Below are 12,777 nucleotides of genomic sequence, written 5' to 3' on the forward strand. Positions count from 1 at the left end.
TTTGAAACGCAACAAGATTCCGATCGTCTGAGTGCAATGGAATGCCAAACGAGGACCTGAGTTTACTTGGGAGCAAGAGGATCAAATGATGCGGAAGTATCCTCACCTTTTCCCGACTCCTCCATCACCTTCAGCTTAAATTTCGGGACGAAATTTTCTTTAACAGGTGGGTAATGTAACGACCCTGGAATTTCCAACGTTAATTTATTAATAATTATTATTATTAATACGTGTGATTAAACGAATGTATGTTATTACATTTACATGTTACCATGATTGTCCGTACTTGACTTTTAAGTGCCCGAAACGTCTTTGTGACACCCGAAACTTTCACGAATAATATTTTTAGATATTATTTACATTCATGATTAAATTTATTAATCATTTTAATTAACTAAGGTTGTTAGTTAGTTACTTGGGCTTTAATTGGGTTTAATTGTTAATTAGTTGAACTTGGGCTTTGTTAGTGTAATGGACTCATGAATAAGACTCATAAGCCCACCCTACATCTTAAATGGGTTTATTAACCCATGTCTTGCAAGTGTAAGTAATACTTAGAGATTGAACTAGTTAGTTATCTCATAAGGAATCTAGTTACCATGTAATCCCCATGCAAACACATCTTATATCCACACTTTTAAGACTTTACATGCTTGTAACCATTGAACACATCCCTCCTCCCTTTTGCTACTGCAGGCCGTGGCCTATGGGTGCCCAAGGAGTGGTTTTTGTTTCAAACTTTTCTTACTTCTTTCACTAGTTCACTTGCATTCCTCTCATTCAAAACACACACTTAATTCTCTCAACTTTTTTTTCTCTCTTTTCTCTTTAGTTCTTGTAAGTAACTTGAAGCTTTTCTTCCTTCCTTTTTTCTTTGTAAAAATGTATACACATACACATGTATCATCATCATTTTTGTTCTTTGTAGTTATTTGTTTGTAGTTGTTAGTTGTTGTTACTTTGTTACTTTGTTACTTACTTACATGTTACAAGAATAAACTTTCTAGTTTGATTCTTCTTTTATCTTGTTTTACAAGAACACAAGAACATAAACTCACTAGTTTATGATTCTACATTTATTGTTTCAAAGGTTGTAAGTTCATAGTTGTTAAATTCATACTTGTAGTTCTTGAAGTAAACTTAAAGTTTACTTTACTTAAAGATCAAACCTTGGTTGAATCTTTAAAAGTATGAACAAACCATGAACCTTTTCTTGTTTATTTAAGTTTACTTCTTCAATTTATGCACCTTAATTTCATGTAGTTAGTGTATATGGTCAAGTACTACAAGTTAGTCTTGATCTCATATCTCTTGAACAAATTAAGTTAACTTTGAAAGTTCAAGAACACACAAATAAGTTTTCTTTAAATATAACTTTGGATCTAGACTTTTGAGTCTTGGATCTTCAAGATCAAACTAAGAACTATGTTCTACTACTTATGATCTTGATTAGTTAGTTAACTTTCAAGTTTATAGTTCAATATTTCTTTTATAGTTCATATAAGTGTCAAACCTAAGACTTTGATGTAACTTTGGTTCATCAAACTACATGCAACTCTTAAGTGAGTTGTGCTTCATGTCTTAGACTTGCACTAGGGTTATGATGGTCAAGACTTGGTTAAGAGGATGTAGATACATCAATGAGTTGTACACTTGAAGCTATATGCATCAAGGATGAGAACCATGATGAACATCAAGCACCAAGACCACCGGAACCCTTTTAAACTTACTGTTTCTGTCCAAAACCTACTGACCTGCTGTTTCTGTAACATACCAGCAGACCTGGACTGTTCTAACCATGATTTTTAGATAGAACTTTTCGAGTAGATAACTTTTCATATAGGACTCGTCTTAATCCGAGTTACGGTTTAGGATTTATGGCCCTCCGATCGTCACTATGTCCTTTAACGTTGTGCAGAAATTTCTGACCTACTCGCACTTAGACCGTCGCCACGGTCAAATCAAGATGAGTTTACTTCTGTAAATTTTACCACACTTAAGGGACTCATAGGCGGAGCCATGTCCACTGGTCTCACCTTAATTCAGTAAGGGTAGAGGCCGTGGTGACTGACTGAAATCAGACTTTGTTTTAAACTACTTTCATGAACGAAACCTACTTTACGCCTTTTGTTTAATGATGATTGATGATGACCCTTAAGACCTTAATTACATACTTTTAATCCTATTAAGACAATTTACTGACTTAGTACTATTTGACTTAGGTTGAGGACTTCGGACCGTTTACTTGCACACCTTTCCCGACTACTACTTTACCGCTACATATCATTGTGAGTTATAGCATTCCCTTTTTACTTTAACTTATTTTGGGAACTGAGAATACATGCGGATTTTATGTTTTACATACTAGGCACGAGTACTTAAACTTATATATATGTGTGGGTTATATAACGGCAGAAACATTCCCTTTAGCTCGGTAACGTTTAATCATTGGTTTTTGAACCATGAACGCGAATCTTAGATATGGATCCATAGGGTTTGACATCCCCACTCGGGCTAGTCGCGCTAGCATTTAACGAGTGTTTAATACTTCGTAGACATACGCACTTGCCAAGTGTACTTTCAGGGGGTATAAACGTTAAGTTAGTTACCAAGTGCCCACGGTTAACATATACTTTATCATACTGTTTTGAAACGCTCTTTGTAGCACTGAAATCTCGTGGCCTACCTTACATACTGTTATACTTAAACTATAGCTCACCAACCTTTGTGTTGAAATTTTTAAGCATGTATTTCTCAGGTGCTTGAGGTTGCTTCCGCTGTCTTACTTGTTGTGCTGTAGACACCCGCTGCTTAGTGTTGTCCACGCATGAACGACTTTACTTTGCATTCAAACACTAGTACTTTTGAATTATGACTTGTAACGACCATTTGGGGTCACGTACACTTATTTATTGCTTCGACTTAGTGAAGCATACTTTTGGATTGTAAAACTTTCGATGTTGGTTTGACATCACTTTTAATTATGAATGCAAACTCTTTTTGAAAACGCATATAGTACTTAACCTTGTAATGATCCTGTTGTTGATGGTCCGTACATGATGATTTGGTACGGGGCGTCACATATACATTTAATGCCACGATATCTGAATCATCGGTTATCAATCCGAGGTAGTTTCAAGAGAATTGTGTTTTTAGATGATTAAATGCTGATGGTAATATGGTGGAATATAAAAGGTTCTCCGGTAACGACGACGAAGGGCAAACTTATATATCAAAGTTATAATAAGGTTTATTCAAATGGTAAATCAAAATTGATTTGCTGAAGCTGTGACAAAATTGGCTAATTTGGAGAGGGATTGCAAAGTTATTTTCGGTAATAACAACACAAAAAGAGCTAGCACATATATGTGTTAAACGTTTACTCAGGTTCCGAGTGCTTTCAGGTGCATAACTATAGGTATCAATCTTTTCCTAGAGGGACAATGTTGTATGGAGGATGAGAACGCCCTAATGAGCTCAGGTACACTTCAAGAAGACCGATTTGAATCCAGCAGAAGATGGTTTCGACTCCGTTTACCTTCAGATTCTCAGCTCACAACCGCACCCAAGGGGAGTAATCCATTTCTTTCTCTTCGTTTGTTTATTTTGCTTCGTTATATCCTTAAACAATACCGCATCCTAAGCTTATCACTAAGTGTGGGATTCCAACCCAATATTGAGCTTAGATACATTTTCCGACATGTTCAAACTCTAAGTGTGGGATTTTAGCTCCCTAAAATCTAAAAATGAAAATTAGGGACAATGTTCTATTATAGTCACTACCATATGGCATAATAAGCATGGACCACTTAGGCAGCTAAAGAGTCCAAATAAGGGCCAATTTAGAAAAATTTGCCAAGTGTAAAGAGTCGGAAAATGGATCAGCTTTATATTCATCCTTATTTTCTTTACTAAACATTTCCATAAAAGTTCTCTCTTCTTTTCTCTTTATTGGTTGTTCCATATTTTAAGATTAGATATTTAGATTTTAATTATAGGAGGAATTAAGATTTGAATGAGAAAATCATTTAAGTAATTAAATAATAACTAAATAGAAAAATTTTTAAGTAATAAAATATAAATAGCTTATAAATAAATTAAATAACAACTTTTATCGCATAACAACGAATAATCAAACATAAATCAGCCTATTGAATCTTTCAATACTTAAGTGACCCGTCAGCGTCTAGGTTCGAATAGGAGCCTTTAAATCGGAACCCCAGCAACCCTCCCCTAAAGGAAGACAGTCATCACCCGTTCTCAAGAAATATCAATAACCAAAATATATTCAATTTTCGTATTTACCGCGCTCCCCCGCAGCGGCGCCAAAAAGTTGATGTGTTGAAAGTGTGTGCAGTAGTGCTTAACTTATTCTTCAACTTTTAAATTTATAAAACCTTTTATTTAATACACTTTAACACCCTAACGAGCAACAAAACCCGATCAGATGTAGTATTTTAGGTTATCGTCCCAAGAGAGCGTAGATGTGGATAAGAGTTGTTTTATTTAAATAGTTTAATTCTTATTAAAGAATTAAAGATTGATTTTTATGTCTTTTACGGGATAGATTCTTATCTCTTAGGAAAGAGATGCTTTAAAGATAAACGAAGTAATAAAATAAAACAAGGAATTGAAGATTCAAAATAAACAGATAAAATTAAAAGCAGTTACATGAACAACTAACTCATACGGGAATCATATTAGGCAAGTTTCATAACTTATATTAATACAAAGCAGAATAATAATCATAGACCAATTATCATCCCTTAATAGGTTAAGCTAAGTTTCGCATATCATTCAACAAGTAGGACTTAAAGCATATGCTAGATATGTGATGTGCATAACTAACATCTTAATTCTTCATGTTTAATTCAATTACATAATACACATTAATCTCGTGATGAGGATCAACGTGTAAATAGACTGACAAATTATATAAGCTATTAAACACCAAGTAGATCAACTCAAGTTACTAGCTGAAAGTCAATTACTACTAAGTTCTCATGAAATCATTAATTAAACAAATCCAAACGAAGGTTCTTCGATTAAGCCTAACAATATCAAACTCTATTATATAAGCGTAATTCCAACTAAACAAGTTTATCACTATTAAGCTTTTTAACTTAGTTGCATGCAATCCAATTTAACAAGTTTGATGGACTAGATCTAAACAATTAGCATGAATGGAATAATAGATCATCGGATCAAGTACTAATCAATCCCAAAATCATGTTATTTAATCATTAAGCATGGCAAACAAGTGTATTTAAGCAAAATAGATTCGAAACAGTTCAAACATTATTACAGAAACTCGACCATACAGATCTGGAAAAGAACCAGAAACTGTACGGATGAAGCACACAAAGCCGGCGGCTTCCTTCCCGCCAAGCCGGTGGCTTCATCTGATTCCCAGATGAAGTTCAGTTTTCGTCCACGTAACCACTATGAACGTTTAGTTCATAGCAGAAGATGAACAGAAACAATTACAGTAACTAAAATAGATTAAATAATAAAGTAAAGATAGAATCATACCTTAAAAAGGTAGATGTAAGAAACTCGAATTAAACTTGAATGATTCTTGATTATAATGAATAAATCTAATCTAAGGGTTTAGGGAAAACCCTTTAAGAAAAACAAAGTAATTGAATTACTGAACTATTGAACTATTGAATTACATACGAAAACTGAGACCAGAGACCTCTATTTATAATATTCAGAAACGGTGGCCAAGCCGGCGGCTTTATGGGAAGCCAGCGGCTTGCCTTAGGTCGGTGACTCCTTCTACAAGTTTAACTTAATCCGCAAACACAAATCTTTTAATCGTCATAATTAAGCCGGTGGCTTGGTAGAAGGCCGGCGGCTTCAGTGATCCGGCAAATCTTTCTGATTTTGTTTCCAATTTTACTTGAACTTGGTCGGTAAGTTGAGAAACCGTGTCCATTAGGCCGGCGGCTTCAGGATGAAGCCGGCGGCTTCCTTTGATTTTCACTTGGTCAACAAGTTCTTTCAAGTTTACAGAAATTCTAGAATATTCTGGCGTATTCAACCCCAGGCCAGCGGCTTCCTTGACCCTATGTCGGCGGCTTCACATCATTTTCTGTAATTTTCTCTGTTTTTGATCCTATTTGATACATAACTTTGATAAAATCATTAGAAATACCTTTTTCCCCATTTTACCCATTTTAGTGTGTTTTATGATTAAAATGTCTTTAAAATACTAAGATAACTCCTCAAAATGTTATTAAAAAACTGTATAAATTAGGAGTTATCATTAATCTATTTGCTTAATTATACTTAAATTGTTAAAATATTTTAACTACCAAAAGAATTGTATACACCCCCATCCTCTACAATACTTCATGTTTTTAATCGGGACCATAGTTTGCATGAAGACTGGAATATCAGGGAGATGATTCTATCAAAACCTTTTGAGTTCAGCTACATGGGGAATCTTGCTACTATCGTATTACGAGTAACACGTTCAAGAAAAGTTTAAAAAACTACGGAATATCAATAGCGTTTCAACTTCAATGCTTGGAAACATTGATGTTCGAAGTTTGGGTTCGTAATATATTGTTATATATATTCTAGAAGTCTTTTGATGGAGCTTGTAATTCTGAAGTGTAACAACCCAACCCGTTAACCAACCAATAACGTGGAAATAAAAAAAAATATTTTGCTGGTACAGCACATGGCGCGGCGCGCCACCTTTCTGCGCGGCGCGCAGAATAGCCTGGACAGACTGCTGTCCCAAAAAGTCCCAAATGCGAAAATGTTTGACCACTTCCCGAGACATTTAGACTAAACGGTTTTCACAACAAATTATAATAGTTAAAACTAACACGTTCCATCAATAAAAAGGGTTTTACGACACCGGGCCCACATATGCCCAAATTACCCTTTAAGTACCAATTTCAAGTTTTCGACCACATGACTTTTAACACAAAATAAAGCCGAGCATGGCGATTGGGGATACGCTACCCAATCCTAATCAATCCAACAATCCAAAGGCAAGCCTTCTAAAGCAACTACGCGAGTCCACTAGTCCCACGCTTGCTCGAGCTACCACATCCATGCAAATCTGTAAAAAGGTAAACAACGAGAGGGTAAGCTAACGCTTAGTGAGTGAGAATATACTACATACATATATATGCATAAAATGGACACGCCACATAAATAAACAAATACCGCATACCGAAGCATCCAAGCATAAAGGCAAGCTAATCTAAGCATACCGTACGATCACTAAGCAACAAGCTAACAACATCAACAATGAGTAAGTTCACCAACGACAATGTGAACAAATGCCAATAAGCTACACCCGGGGGGTTAGCAACATCACGAAAATACAACATTATACGTATACAATATTTAACATGCTAAACAATCACAAACACAATATGGTTAACCATAACGCTATGGTGCTACCGGCTCGTGGTTCACACCATACGTATTTGAGTCATAATCTTTTATAGTGCTACCGGCTCGTGGTTCACACTTCGACGCTACCGGCTCGTGGTTCACGCCTCGTTTTATAGTGCTACCGGCTCGTGGTTCACACTCGATGCTACCGGCTCGTGGTTCACATCTATTTTTATAGTGCTACCGGCTCGTGGTTCACACTCGATGCTACCGGTTCGTGGTTCACATCTATTTTTATAGTGCTACCGGCTCGTGGTTCACACTCGATGCTACCATAACATCCACAAACAAATACGCCATAAACATGAACGCATAATTATTCCACTCACAATATTAACCCTTCGCCATTGGGGTTATATAATCCACATCACCCGCCCATGTGATAACGTACACACAAAGTATGCACCTCGTCAAAGGTGGTCAACCAAAACGCACAACCGTGCCAATTGGACCTATACACAAGTCCATCAATCCACCTATATGTGAAGTGAGCTCTATGACCGAGAACCACTTCACCCGACCCGCACCCATCCTACACATACATATGCACATAGGATATTAACACTCACCTTGTTGCCTTGAAGAATGCTACCGAATAATCCGCAATCACCGATGGAATGTACCTAATCCATTTATCACATAACAAGTAACACAATTAGGGTGGATATACAAATCAACCCAATATTGACAACTAGTGCAATTTCGACCCAAATGCACTTTCAAGCACAAACCGCGCCCAAACTAACCAATAATCACTAACACAAGTGAGAATGGTCCTAATATGCCAATCAAACCCAATCATAGGTGTTAAACACCTATCTTGCCCAAAATGACACTTAAACTCTAATTTGACCCATAAGAAGTCAATATCACGCCATTAGCAAGTTTTGACACCAAAACATATTTAACTCGGTTCTATGCTTCAACTTAATCCATTTTAAGTTTATAAACCTTATTAAATCGGCAATTGAGTCATAATCATCAACAAACCCTAATTTTGACTCTAGTCAAAATTAGTCAACCATAAGAACCCTAATGGTTTCCAAAACACCAATAATCACTAACACTAGTGATTATACACCATTTACAAGTCTTAAACATGGTTAAATCATTAACCAACCCAAAACCCACCAAATATCAAAATAGCAAGTTTCCATAAACCCTCTTCATCAACCAAATGGGTTTTACAACTAACAATCTCAAATCCTAACTTGAATATCAAATCTAACAAATGAAATTCGGAGTTAGAACTTACCAATACTACCAAAACATAGCTAGGAGCGAGATGAACAACTTTAAAACTCGAGCTTTGGCGAGAGTTCGACTCCTTCTTCTCCAAACCAAGCTCTCTCACTCTAGAACTCTTCCTCTCTCTCTAGATGTGGATGAGAGTGTTTGTGTGGGTGAGAAATGACCTCCAATGGAGTTCTAGATCAGTCTTGATGACCCCAAACCGACCCCAATTGAAAAGACCAAAGTACCCCTCATTTAAACCTTTTAAAAAGGCTGAAAATTACTTCTGACGCGATCGGAGCGCCGCTCCAACCTACAGGTCAGTTTTCAATTTCTTGTTTTGGCCATAACTTTTTGACCGTAGCTCCGTTTTCGATGAATCAAATATCGTTGGAAACGTAATAAGATTTTCTTTCCAATGGTAAGGCTTTGAAACATCACCACAAACTTTATTTGGGGTTGAAAAGATATGTACACACCTTGTCACTTCAGACAACGTCCAGTTTCCTTCGACGTTCGAGCAAGCAACACGTACGTGCTTCGTATACTTCATACACGCATCGTACACCATAAATACATTATGTACAATAAATATTTGGGTCTTACAACTCTCCCCCACTTAAACTCAATCACGTCCTCGTGATCTTCTCCACTTAACCAATCCGGACCTACTCAACGGTCCTCAATCATAAGTCCCAATTCGAACTTTCCTAGACAATTCTTCCCAATGAATCACCTTTAACAACTAAATCGTCACCCGCGATTTATCAAATCCACCAACCGAGCACTAAAACCTTGCTCAATCCCTCACATCGGGAAAAAACTCGACCAATCTCGAACCGAGATATCAATTCCTTAGCGTACCTTTACCAAGGACCACGCTAAAAGCGACCAAGTCTCAACCTAAAGTCAACTATCCGAACGTTGAAGATCGAACCACATGAATCCTTACGGATTACACTTACCACTAAACATCCTTTGTAGTGCGCAATACAACCAATACGCCACTATCCTAACATCATAAGCAACGGCTAAAACCAAAAGCGCCCAAAACGACTATGGCAACGCTAATCCTAAGGTGTCCAAAATCGACTATTGTCACACCCGTAACAACATGTGAGCGAAACACGGCTATCACAATCACTAATCACACAACATGGTCGTCACGATCCCACCATCGGTGTATAAAACAACCGATAGATCACTCAACACCGGATGAAGTCAGCGGACCCCATCAACGGTCATGCTTCACCAATAAAACACTACACCCATGATGAAGTCAGCGGACCCCGAAGGTCATGCTTCACAAATCAACAATACCATGATGAAGTCAGCGGACCCCGAAGGTCATGCTTCACCAATCAACAATACCATGATGAAGTCAGCGGACCCCGAAGGTCATGCTTCACCAATCAACGCCCTTTTGGCCTCGAACAACGATTAGCGTAACATCGCGCTCTGCTACGCCATAGTGAATCCTAACGGATATCACTAACCATTCACACAATCGAGCAAGAACCACCTATATCGAACATAGACACAAAAAAAAAAATTCTCTAAAAGAGAATCCGCCACACACACATCCCTTAACCGAGGGATTTCACCTTGCTCGCCAAACACGTCCTTTATCTCCCAACGAGATTTACCACATTACCACCCCGGTGATAATTCAAATCCAAAATCATAAGTACAATTTAACCGAAATTGTACTCTACCACAAATCGACCAAACTAGGTCCCAAGACAAGTTTCGGATATACCATAAGCATTATCCGAATTCTCACCCTAAGGTCCCCTCGTGCGGAAGTATAACTCCCCCACTTGGAACTACGTTCCATATCCACAACTCGTACAATGCTACCAAAAGTAGACTTTACCAACAATTGGGTTCACACGACCCATCACCATATCTTGCTCTAATCTTGAGCACCCGAAGGATTTCAATCAATCCTTAAACACATCGAACGAAAAGTGTAACACAATTACACAAACCATACCCCCGCAATCATCCAATTGCTTTAGTTTGTCAAATTCCACCTAGTCACTCATGTACATAAGGGTTTCTCCTCGGTACCCTAAGTACAATGTAACCGCAACACAATCGGAGTTGAACACCACACTAGTAGGTATAAAAGAGGCACCTTATGTCGCGTCACGTAGACTCCTTTACCAACATACATCGAGATCAACACTCGATTTCTCGGGTTTCATCCCACCCGTCGAACCTCATGGTTCATCAACTTCAACACGAGAGCGAACACGCTCTAACATCCGAACACCAAAACTCATTTCCATGGCTTGGTAGAAACATTTCCCAAATACTAAGGAATGCTTGGTTACGCCAAGCCTTACGCCCTTCGCCCAGCAATCAAAACGTCACCATAGGGTACTTCCATTAGGAACGTCACCCATATCAATAACATGCACAACACCATGCATTTAACCAACTCAAACTCAACGACACATAATAAATAATCAAAGGACATATTTATTAAAACGAAACGTACCTTAACGTCTCCTTGTCGCACCCATCCCCGCTAACTCGGGAAATTCCGACTTACGATGTCCTTCCTCTTGGCAAACGAAGCAGACCATGCCATCACCCTTTGGCACAGAACATTCCCAAGACTTGTGACCCCTCACGCCACAATTATAACACTTAGGCGCACTCGAGTCCGATATACCCGTCCGTATACCACCCGTGCTCGCACTCGGACCCTTAGTCCTCTTACTTGGAGCACCATAAGAAACAACCCTTCTCTCACTTGAAGGTTCACCAACCTTCGATCGCGAATACGACTCGAAACCTCTAGCCGAGGCGAATAACTCCGCAAACAATTTCGCCTGAACTCTGCTAATCTTACTCTTCAAGTCATCATTCAAGGTTCGATAGAAATCTTGCATCAACAAATGATCATTCCCCAAATACTCCGGGCAAAAACGAGCCTTCGCCATAAAGGTCGTCTTGAGAGTATTCAAGTCCATAGAACCTTGTTGCAAATTTCGCAACTCATTACGCATTTCCGACGAATCGGCTGAAGTTCGGAACTCCTTGAAGAATTCCTTCTTAAACTCGTCCCACGATAACACCATAAACGTTTCACCACCGACAAGGTCAATCTTACCATCCAACCAATCCTTCGCCCTACCCCGCAACAAACTAGTAGCGAGTCTCGTCTTCTTCTCGGGAGGGCATTCAATAGTGCGAAAACACCCTTCGACAGCCGAGATCCAAGTTGTGCTCACTAAAGGATCCGGTTTCCCGTCATACATCGGGGGTTTAGTCCTCATGAAGCTCTTAAGACAACGCCCCATTTCACCACTACTTTGAAGTTCGGAATACTTCCTATCCATTTCTTCTCGAAACGCACTCATTTGCTCCGCAACGGCGGCCGCAACTCTAGCGTTAAACTCAGCGTCGTTCGTCTCGATCCTATTTCCCATCGCCATTCTAAGTAATGCAAAGCGATTAGATCACGAACGTATAAAATCACACGCACAACACCGCCCCATCTTGCTAAACATTCGTCGTACATCACTTGTTAGACACGATTTGCACCCGTAATAAGGTTTGCAAGTCCTTATTACACATACACTCTGTATCGACTCGTTGGTACAACGACCGCCTCGCTTGATGATATATGCAACTGCAAACACAAACAAAACATAACACAAGAATCATTATCACAGCATAATAGCATATTAATAATATCCGCATTACTAATATAAACGTTAGTCAACCTATAAACAAGGCACTAACAAAACCCATTCCGACCCGTAATCCTACAAGTCCGGCAACAAATTAAGCACACACAAAAGTCTAAGTCTAGGCACCTATCTCAAGTCACCTAAGTCCCTTACACCTTGCTCTGATACCACTTGTAACAACCCAACCCGTTAACCAACCAATAACATGAAAAAAAAAAAAATTTTGCTGGTACAGCACATGGCGCGGTGCGCCACCTTTCTGCGCGGTGCGCAGAATAGCCTGGACAGGCTGCTGTCCCAAAAAGTCCCAAATGCGAAAATGTTTGACCACTTCCCGACACATTTAGACTAAACGGTTTTCACAACATATTATAATAGTTAAAACTAACACGTTCCATCAATAAAAAGGGTTTTA

This window comes from Rutidosis leptorrhynchoides, chromosome 3 (assembly GCF_046630445.1).
Source record: "Rutidosis leptorrhynchoides isolate AG116_Rl617_1_P2 chromosome 3, CSIRO_AGI_Rlap_v1, whole genome shotgun sequence".
Taxonomy (NCBI): domain Eukaryota; kingdom Viridiplantae; phylum Streptophyta; class Magnoliopsida; order Asterales; family Asteraceae; genus Rutidosis; species Rutidosis leptorrhynchoides.